The 25,046-nt window shown below is 40.4% G+C and overlaps 2 long non-coding RNA genes across 2 annotated transcripts; both read right to left on the minus strand.

The window, feature by feature from the left end:
- Nucleotides 1-15,068: 15,068 nt before the first annotated feature.
- Nucleotides 15,069-19,518, minus strand: LOC125308092. The gene is made up of 4 exons (XR_007195833.1): nucleotides 19,496-19,518; nucleotides 19,078-19,133; nucleotides 16,163-16,284; nucleotides 15,069-15,979 (listed from the first exon to the last, which is right to left on the minus strand). It is a non-coding gene; the product is annotated as an uncharacterized LOC125308092 (long non-coding RNA).
- Nucleotides 19,519-21,168: 1,650 nt separating this feature from the next.
- On the minus strand, nucleotides 21,169-22,831 carry LOC125308091. The gene is made up of 3 exons (XR_007195832.1): nucleotides 22,489-22,831; nucleotides 21,779-21,893; nucleotides 21,169-21,302 (listed from the first exon to the last, which is right to left on the minus strand). It is a non-coding gene; the product is annotated as an uncharacterized LOC125308091 (long non-coding RNA).
- Between the last annotated feature and the right edge of the window lie 2,215 nt (nucleotides 22,832-25,046).

Here is a 25,046-nt window from a genome sequence, read left to right on the forward strand (position 1 = left end):
CTTTTCTAAATAAAATCTAACAACAAAGATATCTGGTCAATTTGTCAAACAATACTATTTGGCCCTCATTTGCTTATAAAGGAATCACACAAAAGATTTTGCTAACTTGTGGAAATAATTTGTTTATTTTCATAGAACATGAAAATAACAGGGTGGACAGAGACATGACAGGGTGGACCCTGGGCATGACAGGGTGGACATGTTGTGGAATGTCATTGAATGGCCCCATAAATGCAAGGAACAATGCAAGAAAATTGTGTAAAAAATGCCTTTTCCCATGTAGGGGGAAATTACCAGTTGAACAGACTAGTTTTGATCCACTCTACCTGCATGCAGCCACTGAAAAGATGCCCAAAATGAGACATTAATGTGGCCTTCTAGCGTTAAACTCTGCACAGTGAAAGTCAAACATTCAACTGTAGAACAAGAAGAAAACATTTTTTAAGTGGAGAACAGTTGATTTGAAAAAACAGAATATTTCAGAAAGATCACTTGGACGCATCTCCAAACAGTCTCTCCCTTTCTGAAGAGACATGGCTCGCTCAGTTCTGCAGTTGCTGTTCCACATACTTCCACGCAGACGCTTCAATCTGTAAAGAGCTTTTTGTTCAGAGCCTGTGGTTCTGGTATTAGGCAGTACCTGCCAGTCATGGTACCAACAGATGTCGTCCCGAAGACCTGGCCATTTGAACTGGTTTATGCCATGGCGTTGCATACACTTAACTTTCACACTATGCCCTTCTGCATCCATGATGATACCTGGGTATGCTTCATTGTCATAATTAACAACGCACCACTCTCCAATGTGCTTTACCTCAATCATTTCTGGTCTCCTAGGATTATCTGGTGTCTTTCCACATGCTGGGGACTTGTCAGATGAAACAGGAACATTAGCTAGAGTGACCTCTTGAAGATTAAAGCAGGGGCAGTCCAAAACACCTTTCTCCCTTTTACATAGACATGAAATGTCTCTGTATTTCATTTGGCCGGGTGTCAGACTGATAGCTTGGTGGATTCTCATAGTGCCTTTTACGGCAGCTATTGCAGGTATCTCAGGCTTTGATTCAATATCCCTCTCTGGGATGAAGAACAGCTCGACAGATGTGTCCAGGCTTTTCAGCTTGTTATACAAGCTCTGGGCATCAGGAATGTCTCCTCCATGGGCTACAATCCGGTCTGCTGACCTCTTGAGGGCCCCACCTACACCGTCTGGTGCCCCCTTCCCATGATTAGCCTCAAAGAAATTCCATGTTATTTCTTTGAAGCCATACTTGTAGGGTTCTGTTGAGAAATTTCCCTTTTGTCGATACTGTGTTGCAGGCCCATCGCTGAAAAAATGAAGTGTGCTGACTTGAGGGTGTCGTTCTCTCACTACCTTCAGAACTGGATCAAGGTGGGCCCAGATGGCCACAGGGTCATGTCTTCTGGAGGGTGATATGGAGCAGAAGGTGTGTGGCGCTTGTTCACCAGTGGTGTAGAGCACTCCAGTGTGCAGACTGGCCTGCTTGTGTGAGCCTCCAAAATGCACAGATTGTATTTCTTCGCTGTACTTACATGAGTAATTTTCGCTAAAATCTATATGCAAGAGGGACTCATTGGGCTTCAGACTCCTCCTGAGCTCCCTGTAGGCATCAAATTGCCATTTAATGTTGAAGACATGGCTCCTAAAATGAACAAGCCTCTCCTGGAAATCTGTGTTAAGCTCATGCTCTGTTTTTGTTATCTCCCTTTTCACTGTTATTGTTGACACCTTCTCATCCTTCTTGATCTTCTCTGTCATCCACTGAAATAAACTAATGTTCTCTTCCCCAGGGGTTTTCAGCATCGGGTGACAAGTTAGGAGGCATTCACTGCACTCACCATAAGCACAGACCTTGGCTTTCGGGTCACACATGGTTGCTTCAGACATTTCCTCAATGTTTCTTGAGGACAGTAACCCTTGGCTCTGCAAGGCATTGGCAATGAATTGCAAGTTCTCATGCTTTTTGCAGAGACATGTGTCACGGTCAGAGGTAGAGGGGGTTACCACCCAAAAGGGTCTGAGACGGCAAAAGGAGGTGTATGACATGTGGCCAATGTGCTCAGAGAGAAACCTCCTATGCAAGTTCTTCATTGTGTCAGTAAGCAACCTCTTTTGCATTTTATTCTTCAGCCGTGTGACTGTTTGTTTGCGGCCAGTTGTCATTCGACTAACATCATCTCGAAGAAAAAAAAATGTAACCTTCTTCCTAATGTCATTTCGACTGACGCACCTCCTCCCACGGTAGGTCAGATCCACAGGATACTTTGCTATCTTCTTAGAGTAGCCAAAAGCAGTCTGGGCATGCTTTTGGAGCTTATACTTCTTTAGAATGTTTCCACTGACCACTTTTGCTATCAGCTGCTTCTCTCTGTTTGTTTTTGCATGTTCATATTTTCTTCTAATATTTTCAATCAGGGATGTATGGAAAAGAAGAGCTCTTTTGATGGGTGAATTCACTTTTTGACGTGCCAACAAAGCATTGACTTTTGTACGTGGTGATTTGGACGGACTTTCTTTCTTGGCCCGATGGTACCTCTTCTTATATTTCTCAGTTTTACTTTTCTCTTTTTTGAGCTGTGCCTCTAATATTTCAATCTGTTTTTTCAGTTTTCTCTTCGCACTCCTTCGAATGCTTTCCCCTTGATGCCGTTGCCTGAAACACAAAATATTTGTAAGGATTTTTTTATACGATTTTAGCAAGTTAGTTATCAATATGAAGAGTTCAGATGCAAAAACCCTCTAAATCCATCTGACCACTTTTCTTTTAAATGAGCATTTAAAATCAGGCTCCTATAGGTTTTTGCCTATAAATCAATGTCAGACCAGGAAACAGTGGTATTTAGTGGGTTTTGAAGTTAAATTATTTGAACTGACAACATGAACTGTGTGTGTGTGTGTGTGAGAGAGAGTGGGTGTAAATGTGTGGGTGTGAGTGTTTCTGTGTGTGTACATGCATGTGTGTGCAAACATTGGTGGTTTTCCTGCACATGTGGCAACATGACAACATGAACTGACAACAGGAACTGTGTGTGTGTGTGTGAGTGCGTGTACATGTGTGTGTGTGTGTGTGTGTTGTGTGTGTGTGTGGGTGGGTGTGTTTCTGTATGTGTGTGAATGCCTATGTGTGCGAACATTGGTGGTTCACACGTACATGTGGCAACATGACAACATGAACTGACAACATGTACTGAGTGTGTGTGTGTGTCTGTGAGTGGGTGTACATGTGTGTACTGTATGTGTGTCTGTTTGTGTGTGTGTGTGTGTGTGCATGCATGTGTGTGGGAACATTGGTGGTAAGTTGTAGGAGTGTGTGTAAGGAGATGTCTTTTTGTCTCCTGGATGAAAATTATACTCTTTCCCATTCATTTCCTATGGCGGTCATTTTGACCGTAAAACAAAAAGTGTTTCTACGCTGAATAAATCACTCAAAATTCAAAGAAAGTAGTCAAAATAAATTTGATGTGTTCAAAAGCCTTTTGTGAAGGATATCATAAGATCTTGAGGCAGTCTGATGAAAAATGCTATATTTATGGTACAGGGAATGGTTAAATCGGTCATTTTTGACCGGAACAGTGTTAGAAGGTTAACATATACTATGTGTGGAGAGCATCCATTCACCATCTTTATCTCATTTTTGACGTAAGTAGCATTTAGAGGCTTTTGCATCTGAACCCTTCATATGTCATTTTATGTGGACATAAACAGTTGATAATTGTCCTTCAAATAAATCTAAACTTTCTAATAAGTCTCATCAGCTAAACTTCCAATGATCTAACCTGGAGGGCCCTGGCTCACGCTGATTTTCAGGAGTTTCAGCAGGGGAGTTGGGTGGTGTCTCTGACTGTAGCAAAGCACTAGCCCTGTTTCTGGCTCTGGCTTGACTTTTTGCCTCTTTCCATTTCTTTCTTTTTGCCCTCTTCTCTCTCTCACTGAGCTCATTGACACCCTTCTTCTTTCCAGTCTCTGTCTTTTTTCCATTTGACCCTTTCTTTCTCAAGGTACTTTCTTCTTCTGTCTGGGTCAGCATCACGACGTTCCCGATATCTCCTTGCTATCTCAGCTCCTTTTGATCTCATTCCTTGAAAAAGACGATTCAAAATGTTCCCTTACACATTTTAATTGGCAGTCCCTGTAAACTAGGCTTGCCTTATCAAACTAGGCTTGCTGATACCGATATCGCCAAAAAAATTGTCCAAATTGTCCAATTGTCCAAATTTACTATGTATAGCATGTACTGTTATAAAATGTGTGTAATAGCTGTTGTAATATGTGTAACATTATCAGCATGTGGCCTAAACTATGCACATGTCCTTCCTGTCATGAACCATGTCCACCCTGTCATGGAAGGCTTGCTGACAGGGTGGACAATGACAGGGTGGACATTTTTGGCTAATGTTAGCATTTAATGAGCACATGGTGGATCTTCACTTAGCAACATGCTACAGTCAGCAAGCTGAATATTTACAAATATATTTCAAAGTTCTGATAGGTTTTTCTATCAATTGATATTTCACTATGACAGAGTGGACATGTTAAGCTTGACAACATCCAACTACACACATAATATGATGAAAATTATGAAACATAAGTGTAAATACTTACTCTGCAACTCGCCACTGCTTCAGCCTCCATTGAAGAAAGAAAAAATGCTCTTCTTCTTCTTCTTCTTCTTTTTTTTTTTTATATGGCGGTTGGCAACCAGCTTTTTGGTGCATTACCGCCACCATCTGGACTGGAGTGTGGATCAAATGGTCATCCTACACTTTCCTAAATTCTTTTAAATAACCCAGTTACCTTCAAAAAGAAAACAAAAAGGAAAAACAAATTTCACCTGATTCTCTTTGCAGTATATCATTCAAATTTAATGTCATCTGGATTTCACCAAGTTGTGAGATAAATCTTTGTCTGGCTTGATGGTACTCAGGACAAAACATAATTACATGCTCTATGGTCTCTTGACTATTACAATATTCACACATTCCATCAACATGCTTTTTCATGGTAACTAATGTTCTGTTTAATCCTGTATGTCCTAGCCTCATTCTGGACACCACATCTTCTTCTTGCTTGCTTCTGCATGTATTCCTGCTCCTCCCCACCTTTCCTTGAATACTATGCAGGTGTCTTCCAGACTGTTCGTTATCCCATACAAATTGCCATTTTTCATTTATTTTAGCTTTGATTATACTTTTGACTTCAGCTTTGCTGTATTTAATATTCAACTCTATATCAGACTTCCCTGCTGCTTTCTTTGCACATTTATCTGCTAATTCATTACCTCCTACACCTATATGAGCTGGTACCCATATAAATGTAGTACTAATACCAGACTTAAGCAGATTGTTGGCTAATTGCATTACTTCATATACTATGTCCTGTCTAGACTCAGAGTGACAACGTTTAAGGCTTATTAAAGCTGAGCTAGAGTCTGACGCAATCACAGCTTGCTTAGGTCTATTGCTCTCTACCCACAATAAGGCCATCCATATTCCTATAATTTCTGCTGTGTATACAGCTAAATCATCATTGATTCTCTTTCCAGATTCAATGCTTAATTGAGGGATAACATAAGCAACTCCCATTTTCTTATCAGTCTGCTTAGATGCATCAGTATATAAAATGACTGCTTCTTTATATTTGCTCGCAATGTAACTCTGGACCCTGTAATGATCCACTTCAACATCCTTCTTTTCCTCTAATAAGCCCAAGTCTACTGGAACCTCTGACATCAGCCAAGGAGGAACAACAGGATATGCCACTGTAGGGCTTATTTCAAGAGCACTGATTCCCATATTTATTACCTTTTTGTTTTATTGTCCAACCAAAACTTTTAATAAGGTAACTCTCTCTCTTTGACACTGCCATAAGACTGATTGACTCATGTGTTTTTCACTATGACCCCTTAGATTTGTCCAATACACAAGAGACAGCTGGTCTCTTCTAAGATAGAGAGGCATCTCTCCCATCTCTACCTGGACGGCTGCCACTGGCGTGGTCTTAATTGCCCCACAGCATAGCTTCAAACCTTGGTTCTGAATTACATCTAGTTTCTTAAGTGATGTTTTAGCAGCAGACCCATACACTACACACCCATAGTCAAATACAGATCTCATCAGCCCTGTATAAATGGCTTTTAAAGCAGGTCTACTTGCTCCCCATTCAACTCCACACAGACACCTCATCACATTCAACACTTTCTTGCATTTCTCAATATTTTTTGTATATGCATTGTCCAAGTTAATCGTTTGTCAAACCACATTCCTAAATATTTGAAGAATTCCACTCTTTCTAAATCTGCCCCAGATAATTTGATTTTAACATCTTCATTTATTTTCTTCCTAGAGAAGAATAAAGTCTTTGTTTTATCTATTGAGATCCTAAACCCCATTGAAGGGCCCATTCTTGGACTCTGTTCACTGCCTGTTGCATCTTACCCACCACAAAATCTATATTTCTTCCTTTTTTCCACATTGCTCCATCATCTGCAAACAATGCCACCCCAACTGAATTTTGTATGTCTTTAAAAATATCATCAATCATTATTGAAAATAATAGTGGACTAACAATACTTCCTTGTGGGACACCATTTTCCACACTGTATTGCTCACTTAATTCTCCATTTATTTTAATTTGAATTGTTCTATTAGACAAAACCCTTTAATCCATTGGAACATCCGTCCCTTTATTCCCAATATTTTAACCTTTATCAGTATACCTTCTTTCCACAACATATCATATGCCTTCTCAATGTCAAAAACACTGCCACTACATTTTCTTTGTTCACTTGAGCCTTCCTTATTGTATCTTCAAGGCATACAATGGGATCCATGGTGCCTCTACCTTTCCTGAATCCACTTTGATAATGACTCATTAATCCTTTCGTTTCAAACCAATATGTAAGCCTGTCATTAATCATCCTTTCCATAGTTTTTCCCATCTGGGATGTTAATGCAATAGGTCTATAGTTAATTGCTATTTTAGGATCTTTCCCAGGTTTCCTAATAGGAATAATTATAGACTCCTTCCATGTTCTAGGAATACAGCCATCTATCCATACTTTATTATATAGACTTAACAAAACTTCCTTCCCCTTATCACTTAAGTTCTCCAACATGGAATAGCAGATTTTATCCATCCCTGGAGATGACTTACCTAATTTACTTAATGCCTTATTGAGTTCAGATTTCGTAAATAACACATCCAATACCCCTTCTTCGCTATCCTCAATGTCAAACACATTGCGATATTAGAAAAAAATGCTCGTAGTGATGTCACTGAAAACATCAGTGGGTTTCTTAAAGGGACAGTTACCCCATAATGACAGGGTGGACCGCAATTTCAGGGACACATGCAAAATGTTCAATATGATTATGAAAATACAATATACATGATCAAAATGACTTGTTTTATCAAATAACTTATTGTGGACACTAAAACCATGTAAACATTTTTTGATTTAGTATCATTTAACCACTTATTACACACACTGTAGTTAGCCGAGCAGTGTGTGGGACATGCCAAAAATCAATGCACATCCAATGAAAAGAAATTGTATAAAATGAAGGAAACAAATTTTAAGAGACTTATCCTTGTACTGATATGTGTGCAAGTGTTTGGCCACTTATAATAAGACCTCAGACTTTCATTATTCTGCTACATTTTCATGATGACTGAGTGAGTCTGATGAGGACACCAAAGGCACTTCATAGTGATATTGACTCATATGTAGCGTGATACAGGCAAATGTAGGAATCCAATAACAGCTTATGTCCAGCAAGGAAACAAACGTCCAATGTTAGAACTACCAAAGAACATATTTTAGATCGATGTTGCAGACCAATTATACTCGCAATATGTAATTGACACTATAATGTAAGCATGTTAACACGTAATAACATTCGTTTTTGTTTTGTTGTAATGTTTCCCGTCTAATAACACACTTGCTGCGGTCTATCCCATTGAAATAACACTAAACGCAAAGAGCTGTTTGGAACTTGAAGCGTACGTGAACCACGTGACCGCGTGGCGGCGACTTCAAAGAGTGTCGCAACTCTCTTTTTCTATGGCTCTGATGCTACCTAAAGAGCTAACTGAAATGGCAGCAGTCGTTCAGGACTTCGCACACTAAAATATGACCTAAACAGAAAAGGAGTTTATTTGGAATAGATCCTCCTCTAGGCTTTGTAATTTGCGTGGACTGCAGTGGTTTAATATTTAGCCACATAGGACTTGGCTGATTGGTAGAGGCAGAGGAAAACCGAAAACTCAATGTTTTTGACAGTGTAGGTTCCGCCCCTTCCTTAATTTTAATTGGCTGGAAAGAGAGAAGTGGCATTGACGAGCCCATCGTTTTTATAAAGGTTGAACAGGTTTCAATGCCCAGCAGCACTCAGCGCTGCGGGGAAGAAGGACGGCTTCGAGACCCCTTTTCCGCCGAGAACTTCATAGAATTTAAATGGAAAATAGCCGCCGTCGACGCAAGATAGGTACGTTTACTTTTCACTTGTCTTAATTCAGTGCGACATTTATTTGAAGAAGTGACGTTGAGATTGATCTTCCGTTTGGATACAAGCTGCTGTCCTGAGAATTTTCGGTTTCTGTGGTAGCGCCCCCACCCCCCCTCCAGAACGCTACATAGGTGCACTGGAACAATCCTTCCTAAAACGCATTAAACTTTCGTTTACAAAGACGTGAAACTTACGGAGTGGTCAGGGGTGTTCACTGATATGCTCACACGAAAATCGCTGCAAAAGATTCTTTCCAACTGGTTTTATCGTAGTTTTTGTCCAACTCCATTGACTTGTATTGGATGAGCTGTGAGGTACGGTATTACTCCGCTGCCGGAAACGGATATGGGATTGTTTGTATTATTTCTGTAGTCTTATGCAGTCGCGGTATCGTAGGCTACTAAGCTATCCAAATTATTGTCACGTCCAACCATGGCTAATTCTAAAATGTCTTGGAACTTGCACGATGTGAATGATGGCCTACGTGAATCATTACGTTATCATGAAAGTTTCACAGCCAAAAAAATAGTAAACATACAAAACCATGTAGCCAAATTATTCATGTAGGCTAGGGTTAGTGTTAGGCTTATGATGTGTGAACATGACAGGTTATGGACATAACAAATAAGTTAATTTTCCGCCTGTTACAAACGTTACGTTACAAAATGTCAAGCTTACCAAGTTTTTCCAACTCTGACGTCCCAGGACATAATGTGGGAACCGCTGTATTTCTCAGGCGAAAGAGCTTTTTGGGCGATTTCTTTCGACCTCCAGCGAAGTTCAGTAAAATGCAGACCGCAGAGACACGGTGATCAGCTTTCTGCAGATTCTCAACAGGTGTGCTCACATCCAACCCCAGAAATTCCAGCCACAACTTTAGCCTTTCTGGATCGTTGAAAGGAAGTCTGTGACAACTTTTTTTGCTACGAATTTTCCTGCAATTCGGAACTACACAAAATCGCCTCATTTTTAGCTGTCTGTTGCAAAATACTTCAAGACAGCGATCTTCTGCTTCTTCTGTGTATTGGTTTGCTTGTAATTGGCAAGACGGTGTAAGGTGCATTATCGCCACCAACTGGGCTGGAGTGATTATTCAAGCTCTTAACGGAAGAATGTACGGGTGTGAGGCGTTTGGAAAAATAGCTCCAGAGTTTTACAACGCATGGTAAACACCTGTTGGAAAGCATCTTTTGCAGCGATTTTTGTGTGAGCATATCAGCGAACACCCCTGACCACTCGGTGAGTTTCACGTCTTTGTAAACAAAAGTTTAATGCGTTTTAGGAAGGATTGTTCCAGTGCACCTATGCAGCGTTCTGGAGGAGGGGGGGGCGCTACCACAGAAACCGAAAATTCTCAGGACAGCAGCGTGTGTCCAAATTTCAATCTTAAACGTTCTATTTAATCATAAACTATCTGAAAACAGGACTTTAAGTGTAAAATACCGAACTTGTCCTTTAAGTGGTGTTAATTGGTACTACGACGCTGATTATAAAGTTGATTTGTTGAGCCTGGGTTAACCTAATTGGAGTTTGTGCGCGTTCACATAAAAGGGGCGGGTTGCAGCCATAGACTAAAAAATATGGACAAAGCATCTGTGACGTCACCCATAGATTTTCTGAAGAACGGTTATGAAGCATAGACCAGAGAGGGTTCAAGCGGAGCGAGAGGCGCAAACGTTCGACAATTTCCGCATTCGATTATTGCAAGGGGGAGGGGGGGAAAATCCCCCTTTATGCAGACCATAGTAAGCCCTTGCTGCACTAATGTCAATGGAGACTTGTGGAATTATACCAATAAATTGGTCATTTTGTCTTTCTGGATTTGTTGAGGGTTTTTTGGAAAATTGTGTCATAATCTGTAAGTGTTTGGGATCATTTCAAGCCTAATAGTGTAATTTTTTAGTGTTCGGATTTGTAATAAAATAACTTAATATTAGACCATGCTGCTGCCAGTTACTGTCTGGTTGTTATCATGCTAGCTAGCCTCTTAGCTAAGGTAACATTTTAAACGGAGAAGTGTCATTTCTTTGAAATGACAACTAGCTGAATAACACTACTGACATTAGTTAAAGTGGATAGTTTATACTCAAGCGAATTTGCAACAGTATATTAAGTTTAAGCGAAGTCCTTCAACTACTAGTCACTTGTTAGCGCATAGCTGTATTGCCATAGCTACTACCATCCACTTGTATAGCATTTTAAGCTAGCGTTAGCTAGCTAGCTAGCTCGGTTCACATGACTAATTAAATTATTCATATCATGTCCTTAAGAATGATTCATTGGTATCATACATGATTATGGACAATAATACTGTGAACACAATTATGTTTATCTGTTATTGCTTATTAAGAGAGAAAGTTTATTTAGTGACGTAAGGTGACACTCCCACTTATGCAGACCGGAACTGTCCCGTTTTGCTCCCATAGTAACGAATTACGTTGCTCTATCTTGCTAGTAATCAAGGATCTTTGCATAGACAGTAAAAGAAATGGACGAACAGACTCTGTCGTTTTCAATGGGAGGGCACTGAGTCAAATAGAACGATTTTTCAGTTGGTCCCCCCAGTACTGCGCAGACTCACACTTAACTTTGTGACGTTAGCCATCGAACTGAATCTTGTAACTGATATGATAGGGTTTTGAAATCCTGCGCTGCTCAGTTAGCTCCTGTGTTCACTTATATCTTTAACACATCATTGGCTTAAGAGACAGTTCCTACTTGCCTCAAGCAGTCTGTTATTGTTCCAGTACCGAAAAACAAAAGTCCATCATGTCTGAATGACTACCGCCCAGTAGCTCTGACGTCTACAGTGATGAAGTGTTTTGAGAAGCTTGTGAAAAACATTATCTGCTCATCCCTCCTGCCTCCTTGACCCCTCCAATTTGCTTACAGAGCCAACAGGTCTACAGAGGATGCCATCTCAAACCTCATGCACACCACCTTAACTCACCTGGAGGAGGGAATGGGAATTATGTGAGGATGCTGTTCATTGACTTTAGTTCAGCATTCAACCTTATAGTACCTCTCACCTTGGTCACAAAGATGAAGGCCTTAGGACTGAACACCACCCTGTGTCACTGGATATTTGACTTCCTCACCAACCGTTCACAAGTGGTTAGAGTGGGGGGTCTGACATCTGACTCATTAACCATCATCACTGGTGCTCCCCAAGGCTGTGTTTTGAGTCCACTGCTGTACAACATCTACACACATGACTGCAAAGCCAACAGTAGTCATACCTCCATCATCAAGTTTGCAGATGACACAGTGATCTTGGGCCTGATTAGTAACAACAATGAACAGTTCTACTTGGATCAGGTTGATGAGGTGGCACAGTGGTGTCAATCTAACAGCTTGACACTGAATATCAATAAAACCAAGGAAATGGTAATGGATTACAGAAGGCAGCAGCAGAACTACAGTTACACCCCACTAATGATCAGCGGGCAACCTGTAGAGAGTCACAAGTTTGAAATACCTTGGTGTCCACATTACTGAAGACTTAACATGGACTGTTAACACTCAATATGTTCTGAAGAAGTCCAGACAACGACTCTACTTCCTTCGTCAGCTAAGGAAATTCAAAGTTTCTACATCCATCATGAAGGCCTTCTACACTTCAGCGGTTGAGAGTGTTTTAACTGGTAGCATCATCACCTGGTATGGGAACTCCACAGTTAGAGATTGTAGTACTCTGCAGAGAGTAGTGCGCTCAGCTGAACGTACTATAAGAACTCAACTCCCTGCTCTACAAGATATCTATTCCAGAAGAGTACTCCTAAGAGCCCAAAAGATTCTGAAGAACTCTTCTCATTATTCCTACCTCTGAAATCAAGAAGACGCCTATGTAGTCACAAAGCCAGAACTGAGAGACTCAGGAGAAGTTTTTATCCCCAGGCCATCCGAACCCTGAACTCACACTATACTGACTTTGCACTCATTCACTCCTCAGCACTCATGACCCCCCCCCACACCCACACACACACCTACAAGACTTTTAGCACTTTTACATCCCTCTCCCTATGCTACAGACCTTTTATTTATTTTCTTATTTCATTACACGTCAAAACACACACACACATATCTGACTTTCTCCAAATTTTGCACACTTTTTATTTATTATTTTTGATTTCTCCTCCATCTACCCATGTCCTTGATTGCCTAGTCTTTCTGCCCCCCACCCCAACACACACACTTACATCACTGTCATCACTTCACATACATACAGCACACTGCTTGCTACAGTAAGCCTCCTCTACATACTTGCTGCACACTGCCCCCACACACACACACACACACACATACACAGCACATTGTCTTCAGGATCTTCTCCAACACACATCCTCTACATACTTACAGCACACTGCCCCCACCTACCCCCACACACACACACACACACACACACACACACACACACACAGTCACTGCTCCACTCTCTCTCCTCCTGCCCACACACACATCTTCACTGTCATCACTCACATACATTACATACAGTACTCTGCTTGCAATATTAAGTCCCTGCCCCCCACATACACAGCACATTATTTCATCAGGAAGCTTCTCCAACACACATCCCCAACATACTTACAGCACACTGCCCCCAATACACAGCACATTGTCTCATGAGGAAGCTTCTCCAATACACATATTGCACACTGCCCTCTCCCCACATACTGCAATCCTCCCCCACCTTTTTTATGCAGCCCTTGCCACTTAATCTACTAAACCCCTCTTCTACTGCACTTTTACCCCCCATTAATGCACAAATAGGCTGACACCAGACATAATTTCACTGCATTTCTTACTTCCAGTAAGTATATGCATGTGACAAACTTCCTTGTATCCTTGATAGATACACAGAAATTCTTCTCACACTTCCTTCGCCATCAAAGTTAAACATTTATTTATGTACTATTATTATCATCCTCACCAAGTCGTGTTAATGTTGAAGCTACCATACATGATCATCTTCAAAAACGGTCAACAAAACAAAGTTATAGCCTTGAAGCTAATCTTCTTTCCACTTTTTCCTCTACCTCTGACGGTCAATCCATCGAAAACCTCTGTAATGATTAGTGCGCTTTTAAAAAAAATATAGTTTTACTTTTTTTTATTATTAGGTTGCCTCTGTGTAATGCTTTACCTTAACATACGATTAGGTCGTATGCTAGGTTTTGCTTATGAGTTACCGTCATAGACAGTAAGGTGGACTGAGCTTCTTATCCAAACAATACGGTTATCTACCTACGGCGCGGAAAGAGAGATTACGTCAAAGCTAGCTTCCTCCAACCGAACAAGCTAACCATTCTTCTTACGGGTAACCAACGTTACGGACGAGGTAGTGGAGTCTGTTTTGCCTTTGTAGTGTTTATGTGGATTACACAGAAGCTACAATATTGGCACAGGATATGTTATATGAAGTTATGGTATTTCAAAAAAATCCTAGAATGAATGGACTTCTATGGGAGTTAGCAGAGAGGTGGTCCCTCCAGCCTACGTCGATTCTTCTACTTCCGGGAATTCGCCTGCCCCCTTGTTATGAAGCCGTGTATGGGGGTGTCAGTACACGATCCGTACCGCCTGCCAGATCCGTTCTGCGCATGCGCAGAAGTTCAACGTCTTTTACGATGGTTTACGACACTACATGATCGGTTCTACGCTTGCGCGATTGTCAGTATTACCTATTCAGAGAACGAGAATGTATAATAAGTCAAGTTAACATTGTTTGTTGCAGTAATAAAGTTATAATAGTTAAATGTACATGTTTTAAGGAACCAACGGAAATGTATGGAGGCTACCCAGATAGCAAAGGAGGTCGAATCAACGTTGATTTGTCAGGGTTGCGTTTCCTAGCTGCTAAGTTAGCAACTTAGCTGGTTGCAATGCAATTTCCCCATTGCCAACCAACTATTTGGGAAATGCATCCCAGATTGGTCGGTTTCTGTCAGACGACCGAAATTCCACGATGAATCAACGGCATGAAAACGTGAAGAACGTAAAAAAAAAAATATTTGTAGTTGTAACTTCTACAGACCAAAACCCTGGATGAGATGTACGAAACAGCTTTCTAGTTTACACTTAAGCTAGGTTACACAATTGACAGCTCTCATTAGCCTACATGCCGTCTCCTCACGCTAACTGTTAAGTCTTTGTTTTCACATGTAACATTGTTATAATTTAATAATGAAATATGAACTGATCTGGGAACTGGATACTTTCATTTAGTGGCCCATAACGTTTGCATGCATCCACGCAAGACACCTGCGTACGCGTTTCAGGAGGCAACACTGCATCAAAACGAGAGCACACATTCAAATTCACACATGGAATGATCATCAAATGACTCATTCCTTTACTGTGAACTTGCTAGCCTATGTATTTGCCTGTGTAAACTTGCAAAGATGAGTATGGTCACCTACATTTAAATGAATGCTGCCTATTACAACCATGAATAAATGCATTGAGAGAATGAGCCCTATAAGGGGGCAACAAGTAAACTAACTTGCTGTGTTGAGACAACATGGACTCAATGACCGTTAATATAATTTTATTGCATGCATAAATAACAAATCCTTCAAGGCCATAGAGCATATGGGTGTTCATCCTTTTGAAGATGCTCTGCAACTTCTGACTATAAACACACTAATAGGCACATAAGTATGATCTTATATAAATAACACTTCATTTTAATTCATGTAACATGAAAAAATACATCAGGTATTGTATGCAATTTCAAGCCCATAACATTTTCTAATGTTTTCACAACTATAACATTAAGCAAACATCTCACGATTGCTGCCCATTGCATGAGTACACTGTACAAAGAAATAGTCTATAAAAGGATTTTGCTGTTAATGTCATCACTGGACATTTTTTGAAATAGTGTTAAAATACCGTCACCCTACCTGACAGTCATGAGTACTTTGGTGGTTTGGTGCATGGCTATTAGACTAATGGCCTCCTTACACCAAACAACTTTGACAAGATTTGAGAAAAGATTCTTTAAAGATTGGAGTCTTTTGAGTAAAGCTTGAATGGGGGGCATTAGTTAAAATACTACAATCTTTTAAGAATCTTTCCCAAATCTTGACAAACTTGTTTGTTGTAAGGTGGCCATTAGAGGTTTCCCCTCCCACTCAAGCAATTAGGATGCCTTTCACACTGCTCCTGCTTGACCTATCCCTTCTGGCAATTTCCAATCAGAGCCATGCAAACATTTTTATCTGACAGTAGCGTGTGCGTGCCTCTCTCTACAAACCATGTGCAGTGGCAGTCATAAGCCTAAAAAACATGGCCAAACTTAGAGGTCTAATGTCAAAACATGATTTAGATAACTTATTGATTCATTCATCTCCAGTAGGGTTGACTACTGCAATGGGCTTTTCCATTTGGTGTCACTGGGCCGAGTCATCTACTTCTTTGGCTTCATGTTCTGAGTCCTTGGGCTTTTCTGTGAAAGAGAATCACCTGGAGTTGACCATTTTTAATGCACTTTATTTACACCGATGTATTAAGTCTTTATGCAGTGGTTTGACACTGACTAAAATAGGAGAAATATGTCACCCTATAAGGACTTTCCAACTTTTTCCAGCTAAGGGTTACATTAAACATAAAAAACATACGGTGAACTTACGACATGAACTGTGCCATCTGACAATTTGGGGTGGCATTTTGTCATTCTATGTTGTTGAGTGATTTGTGTGTCCTGGGGGGGCTTGGTGGACTTGGTTGCACTGCACCTTCTGGTGGTTTGAACTGTTAAATGAGAGTGTGAGGGAGAAATAGGACAGACAAAATAATTTATTAGAATAATATTACTACAGCACTAAAACAGAGTATCATCATTATAATCATCATCATCATTCATACACTGTAATACTGATTAGAAAAACAAAAGGGCAAACGCTAAGAATCTTTAGGTCATAATCCAATAAATATTCTGATGCATCTGTGATTAAAGAGAAACTATGCAGTTTTGGCCATTTCTTTGCTGTTTTCTCACTTTTTGCTCGCAGGTTTCTTTACAGAGCTCCCCCTACAGCCTCAGAGTATATGATTTACGACACTCCTCAATCAGTCAGTCTGTCGTTTTCCTCCTCCCTGTTCCTCCGACAACAGTTACTCGCTTTCTACTTCTTTTTACTAGCTGTCACGACGAATGTCTGAGAAACTCCATCGCTACCTTGTTCTAGGCGGTACATTCTAATTTTTACATTTTAGTAGAACTAAAGCACTCATTTTCAGGTGCTTGTTGACAGCCATGTCAAAGAACAGGAAACTGGTTTGCCGACTACAAGTGAGCTTGTGCTCAGAGCACATAGAACCTATTTTATCAACTCACAGCTTTTCTCTGCTTCACTGAAATCACTCCTGGCACTGTCTTGTTAGACAGCCAGGGATGTGCACTGGTGAAATAACGTTAGCATGGAAAATAGTCTCTCCAGACATATTTCTTCTCATATTTCCACCCAGATGAAATTTAATGCCACTCTTCGAAAATTAGCTAAATTTAATACATTTTAAGACCTTAAAAAATGTATATTTTATTTAAGACGTTTTAATACTTTTTAAGGATCCGCGAGACCCTCTATTGCTTCTAGTGGTCATACCTTATTTTTAGGATCAGTTGAATTGTTTTGAGATTTTTTTTGTAACAGTCTTTACTATGTTAGATATTCATGACATACCTTCTTTGTGATCACTGCAAACCATATTTTTTATTTTTCCTCTTTAGCATTATAAACAATAAATGAAACTGGAAACAATTGAACCAGGAGACTTTGTCACAAGACAAAACAGATGTCTCAAAGCCCATTAGATTAACATGAGCCTACTGCGGTTTAGATTTGTATGGCAGCAACGTTATAGACAAATAGACTAGGCTAGCTAACGTTACACTGACACAACGTAACTTAATGCTCTGAATTCGCAGCCAACATGAAATCCATAACTTTTTGATCACCAAGTTGACATTTCAGGAAGTCATGACACATAGGAACTCTGGATCTAATTCATAGTGACCATTGGGTCCTTGGTTACCTGTCTGACCAAGGCCCTTTGTCCCGGATTACTCAGCCAGATCTAGAAAGACCGTTGGTTGTTCCAAACTTATCCATTTCAGAACGATGGAGGCTACTGTGTTCTTGGCCACTTTCAATGCTGCAGAAATGTTGTTATAGATCACTGTGTCTTCACACAACCCTGTCTCACAGGTCTACAGACAATTTTCTCAACCTCGTGGCTTGGTTTTCACCCTGACATGCACCATCAACTGTGAGACCATATATACAGTATCAAGCAGACTTAAACTGCCACCTCTTGGCGAAAAGTTAATAGTTTTGCATATTAGTAGTAATACATTTCACGCAGCTCGTGAATCCACGGAAAGCGCTTGAATGAAGTGGACACTTCTAAAAGGGACCCACGGTACAGTAGCTGAAGGTCTGTGGCTAAAGCAGCCATAATGAAAGTGTTATCATTGTTTGGATACTTCACACACACGTGCTTTTTAACCGCATAGACTACAACTACCAAGCTGGAATCAAAGCACATCGACTCCCCTCTCACACCCTAAACACGCACTTCAACAAACAAAAAAGCCTCAGTCTCACGGTATAGGCAAAACTGTATCGGACCGGTGTAACGTTGGTAGGCTACTAAATCATCCATCACAAAGAATGATTTGTGTAGGTAGGTACAGCCCTGCCCTGGATACATCTCTCAACGCGCGCTCTAAAACATTTGGTTTAAATGGAGATGTAGATCATCACGGGTGCGTTAATAAATCTACATTGTGGCGAGTTGACACAAATTATTCACTTTGAGTCTTTGGCTTAATTTATGTAGTTTCAGTCCTAGTTACTTTACTTTGAGCCATGAATCACCTTAGCTTCGCTAGCGGCGGTCATAATAATGTCCAGTGAATTCATTTTGGCACAGGTGGACTCCAATCAAGTCCACCAAGGACCAAGAACCATTGATAGAAGTAGGATGCACTAGATCTAAATTACAAGCGTCATGACAAAGGGTCTGAATACTTACAGTATGTAAATTAAATATTTCAGTCTTTTATTATTTATAAATTTACAAAACACTCCACACTTTCTGTGGAGTGTTGGAGTATTGTGTGTAGATTAAGATGAGAGAATTTAATTAATTTTAAGATGAGTCTGAAACTTACAATGTGGAAAAAGTGAAGCACTGTGAATACTTTCCTTATGCACTGCAAATATCCAAAGCCAATTTGGGAAAAGGCTCTTGAGATATAAAAGTGCATCTAAAATAAATAGAATATTGTGGAAAAGTGTGTTGGTTCAAGTAAAACAAACAAAACAAAAAACATGTTATAAAATTAACAAATCTATCGTTCTGTGTCATTGTTGGCAAAATGATCGGAGGGCTCAGAAGCCCCTAGCATTTTGGGGTGCCCAAAATTTCTAGCGGCCCCGACCTTGGTATTTTAAAAATTCAGACTACTTACCTTGTCTAGAACATGTGCTGAATAACAGGTTTCTTAACTAACGTTAACCAGTAAAAAAAAGTACTTACCGCACATATTTCCATGTCCTTTGGTGAAGTTAATCGTGGTCTTTAGTGGCATCAACCTGATAAATAAATGCACATTATTTACCTTAACCTTAGCCCATAAACCTTCAGATGAAACACGGCAACCTAACTAATCCAACACTTAATATTTAGTAAGCTAGTTAAATATTAAGTGTTGGATAAGTTAAGATAGGTTGCTGTGTTGGCATGAATGAATACTAGCAAATGCTCAATGTGGTCCCTATTTAAATGACCGTTACTGTTACGTTAATGATTAGCATGATTATTTCTACCCAAACGGCTTACGATAGCTAACGTTCACTGTTAACAATTGCCATATAGTGACATTACGTTTAACCAACAATAGCAACATTTCTAAAGACAAAGATACATTGAACATCTGAACGCTGTACTCTTTTACCTGCACAATCTGTGAACATAATTGGCCGGGTGTAGTCAAAAATATATTTTTTCTCGCGAAGTTGGTCTCGTCAAATGTGCCGCTTCTTGGCCGTCAACTGTTTCAAGACATGCGTGGTACAGATATTACAGAGGAATCGTTACGTCTTCTACTACGTAATTATGCGCATGCGCAGAACGGATCTGGTAGGCGGTACGGATCGTGTACTGACAGGGGGGTATGGGCGGCGCCATCTTGGAAAACCCTAACCCCGCCCACCTCCTGAGCAAGCCGGTGAACCCGCCTCGTCGTCAGCCGAGCAGCCTCAGCTAAGCTATCTGTAACGTTAGGCCTACAAGATGGACTGGCACAGACGTTGCTGTAACATAATTTGCTGGTAAGATTGATCTGCTAACGTGAAGTTCATGTATGTTTCTTAATGCCATGTTCAGACACTTTTTAATTTTGTATGCTGAAAGGTATTCGGGTGAACGGTTGAAAAGTTGAGAATGTGGAGTTGAGTTTGCAGATTCTAGTTCTAGCTTCTAGGTAAAATAAACTAACGTTAGCTATCCTTGCTGAAGTTACGGTAAAATAACGTAGAGTAATTTAGCAGTTTAGCGTTACAGGTTCAGCAACTCATACTGACAAAAATGTATCTTTGCCTTTATTGTTTTGTGATTAACGTTAGCATCTCATATCCTCAGTGGCAGCCATCATTGTAACGTTAATTAATTTACGATAACATCAGTCAGCTCGCTGCGCTGTATTCTGTCAACGTGTGGTGTGAATTGATAACAAAACCGTAGTAGGGTATTAGTTAACTTGTACATCATGAATTCATTTTGATTAACTCTTAATATCACGTTTTGAAATCGCTATATTGCTCTAAAGTTGTCAGTGGTAGCTTGGTCTAAGATGACATTGAAATTTCTCATCGGTGGCCATTTCACGATCCAGCGTTCATGTTCGGTTAGCTTGCCTTATTTCCCCTTGTCAGGCTATTATCAAAACGTTAAATCCAGTTAGTGTCCGGTGTTTGGCAATGCCAATATTAGTGTAGTTTGTCACCGAAGACTCATTTCAAATCGCACAATAGTACTACAGCATTGTACAATAACTGTACTTTTGTTGATTACAACAAGTAGTGTTGGTTTGCCTTATTGTATTATCTTGTAAGATATATAGGTACTAATGAAAAGTTTACCTTTCTATTTTGGCAGTTCGCCATGGGGAGGAGGCGGCAAGGAGGTCCATGGGCTCCAACCTGGGACTAGAGGTCCAGGTGAAGTGGTTTGGCTGGGGTGTGGTGATATTGAACCCATTGAGACTATACAGTACTTTGTCTATTGATGGACTGTTACACCTACCCTTTACTTATGCCAAACCCATTTCTGTTCTTTAAATATCAGAAAGCAAACTTACTGTTGATGGCACTGAACTGCGATCTTGGAAATGTTTATGGAACTTTTCTGAACTGTGAATTACATTAAAACTCATGCCAAACCAATTTGCCTGTGCTTTCAAAAACATTTATACAAATCCGTCAGCTTCAGTCAGTAGGTTGAATTGAAGACCCAGATGCAGAAGTAAAGGTGATTTTTTTTACTTGTATATCTTGAGCATTACAGGTAACCACTGAATTTGTGAAACTAAAATAACAAAAACTAATATGTACTAAGCTAGTACATAGTCAGTACATATTAGATCACTTTAAAGACACAGATGCAAATGCTGTAAATAAAGGTGAACAAAGTCCTTGAAATCAGAAGCTGCCACTGCTCAATGACTTCTGCCCCATCTGGTAGGATTTCAAAATGTTCCAGATCTGAAAACAGAAATATTGGTATACGTCACATCCTTGAACTTTCTGTAAACTATGAACAAGTGCTCACAAATTAAGCTAAAAAAAATATTTGTTATGTGGCAATCACAGACTGGAGGCAATATATGACAACAACGAAGTAAGATTTGCAGACTCACTCCCAATATTTATAATGAACAACAAACTCCGAGAACACTTAGCTGAATGGGGACAGGACACGTGTATTCAACTATTGCACATGCCCTGCATAATACAACTACTTTCCGTGTGTGACTTATCAAAAGATGCTAATGATAAATTATTTTGATAGTTATTGCACAGATACGCCCTGGACTGCTCAAAATAAAAGGCCACTCTAAATGTCTGAAATGCATTCATGTTTGTTCAGTATATGGTAACGATGTCTGGAATATACAACCAGTAGGTTGCTCCAATTAAATGTATGAAAAATGTCCATGGGTCCTGTCCTGGGTAAGTACCATGGAATCAGTGCTGAAGTGATGCTTCTGAGTGTCGACTGCACAGACGAGAATTGAAGTTAGGAGTCCAGAGCCCTCTCCAGCACCCAGCCTGTCTGGATTACCTACAGGGAAACTTTGCATAGACAAGAAGTGTTCGTTCAAATTTGTGTTTAACAAATAAATGGCATCAATAAGAGTTTCAAACGTCAGTTATAACTATAAACTTGTTATCACAGCTCCATGTTCAAAGTATACGGTCAATGGTTCATAGCGGTTCACAATTTTGCCTCAGCTAGCCGACAACAAGCCTTTTAATGCTTAGGCTGAAGTTTTTTTGACAACCCAAAGACTGTATAAATTGTCAATGGACTAAGCATTCCCACAGAGCGTATTTGCAAAAGGTTTTTTGACGAGAACATGCTTTGTTGCCCCAGTATGTTTATGAACTAACGTTAACTTTAGAGCTGTCTGTTCATTGACTCACACCTGGCTAGTATGACCAACGTTAAGCTAACTCATAACGGGAGCACAATGGTTTTCACTAACGTTAACTTTATTCAAGTTAACTAAATGTATGTGTGTGCTTCTGCCATTCGGTCATCATTTTCGACATTAACTTATTTGAGGCGATATGACGCCAACGTAGCCTAACGTTAGTGCCCACTCGATGCTAAATAATGCTAACATCTAGTGCTACGTGAAATAGTAGTGGAATGAATGTCACTTACCTGAAAAAACTGGAACGAAGTCTTCTGAAAGTGTCGGTTAGTAGGCTTCAATTAATAGCTTAGCAAACCATTTGATGTCAGCTTTTTGAATAAAGATGTTCAGAAAGGATGTGGTAACTTTGTGTATAATCATGGCTGAGACGTCAAAGTTTCAGGGTTTCCACTTTCCACTCAGCTGGCAACGTCTGCTGCTGTATGCCTCGACGTCAGCCGTCAATCAAGCCGACCACGCCCTTAATTATTCATATATTTTATATCTAAATGTGATCTAAACTAATGAGTTAGAAAAAAATTCACCCCCCTCACAGTTGTCAGGCACTGGGAAACTACCGAAAAGTACAATAAAAGTCCATGGGACCAGGCTTTAAAAACATGTGTTTACGCTGTGAAAACGGACATTTTAACATGGGAGTCTATGGACATTTGCTCGCTTTTGGGATCAGTCCCTAGCGGATTTTCGATGTATTGCAGTTTTTCGAACTTCCGGGTAGGCTTCATTGTTCAGATTAGAATGTTGCCGCTTGGTTGCAGCGCAAGTCACCACTTTCAGTGATGACGCGATCACTTTATTTTACGGATGAGGAATGCACAATTATTATGACAAGTTATGAGGAATTAAAACCCACTCTACGACAAAAAATACGTCAGCATTGAACAAAGCAAGGATGTTGGCAACGTATTGCAGATCAGCCTAAATGCCTAAAAGTAAAGTTTTATTTCCACATGTTCTTCAAATATGTGTTACGGAGGATTAATAGCTTGCGGAATGTATGAAATGAGTTGAAATAATTAAATTGCCTATTTTGAGTTCATAGAAATGCCTACAGATTCAACACAATTTAGAAGTGGGCATATAGTTTACAGTAATAGGATAATTGAATGTTTAAGTAGCCCCCATTGACTGATTTAGTGTATGCCTAATCCTGTGAACATTTCAGATGCAACACCATTGCCAAACGCACATGGCAGCAGGTGAAAATTAAACACAAACACATTATTCAGAATAGTGGTTTATATAGTCATAGCTTGCATTAACGTTTCTTAATTATGAAAACATGTAGGCCTAGTATGCTTATAACCTTCACTTGGCCTCTGTTTTACAGCTAACAAGAAAAAGGTGCCTTTGACCACTACTGTAAGGCACCAGAGTGTTTTACAGTATAGCAGAGGAGTTGGCCATCGCAAATAATAGCCTAGTGGAAGGCCGGTTATGGAAGAGGTTGAGGGAGGCATTCGGTCAAATTCTGGTGCTGTGGAAATGTGTAGCCTTTATGTGCAGGGTACAGTAATATGACATTCAATTCAACAAGTTTGTTACCATTGTGATTTTAATTTATTAGGCCTACTCTAGGCTATGTCCGATTTATTTTAGGCTTATCTTGCTCAGATGTTCAGCATACTGTAGGCTAGGCATGTCCGATTTATTTTCGGACATACAGTATTCTTGCTCAGATGTTCAGCATCACCGATTAGATGGAATACATGAATGTCCACGTAAGGGCATTGCTATGACGGGTGACATTAGAGACTTCTGCCTAGATCATCTGACAAAGATAACGAATTCCTTCGGCTGACAATCTATATCTTCATAGAGAATATCGTCCGGGTATATAGTCTATATATGGCGGTCTCTAAAACCCCTCGCCCTGCGAAGAGAGCCCCTCACGATTTGCGCTCCAATGTCGTATGGATCATCCAGGTACGCCGACATTGTCTCGAATTGTTAGTGAAGGGGTGGTACTTATAAAGGGCGTGGTTAACGGAAACCTCGGGTTAACCAAGAACATAACCTGCTCGGAGCAGGTTTGAGATGCAGCGTAAATTGCCATGGCAGCATACCTCGGTTAAAACATATCCACCTTTCGTAGTACGGGTTAATCGGGAAGTTACGCCACACGTGATCAAGTTACTCTCGAAGTTACCCAGATAAGCCAGTAACCCCGCTTCGTAGTACAGGCCCCAGGAGGATGAATACAGAAACCTGGTGGAGAACTTTGTGCAGTGGTGCAAACTCAACCACCTCCAACTCAACACTTCGAAGACCAATGAGATGGTGGTGGATTTCCACAGGTCTAAGCCTGCTCTGCTACCAGTCTCCATTGATGGGGTCAATGTGGAGGTGGTAAATACCTACAAGTATCTGGGCTTACAACTGGACAATAAACTGGACTGGTCAGGAAATACTGAAGCACTCTACAAGAAAGGGCAGAGCAGGCTGTACTTCCTGAGGAGGCTGCGGTCCTTCAATGTCTGCAGTAAGCTCCTCAGGATGTTTTACCAGTCTGTTGTTGCCAGCGTCCTCTTCTATGCTGTGGTATGCTGGGGAGGAGGCACAAAGAAGAAGGATGCTGGGCGACTAGACAGGCTAGTAAGGAAAGCTGGCTTTGTCGTGGGAGCCGAACTGGAGAGCATCACTTCAATATCAGATAAAAGAACCCTGAGCAAACTGATCAACATCTTGGACAATGAAAGTCATCCACTCCACAGCACTATTATAAAGCAAAAGAGCTTGATCAGCTGGAGACTTCGCTCACTGCCATGCACAACTGACAGGCTGA

This window comes from Alosa alosa, chromosome 15, assembly GCF_017589495.1.
Source record: "Alosa alosa isolate M-15738 ecotype Scorff River chromosome 15, AALO_Geno_1.1, whole genome shotgun sequence".
Classification (NCBI taxonomy): Eukaryota; Metazoa; Chordata; class Actinopteri; order Clupeiformes; family Clupeidae; genus Alosa; species Alosa alosa.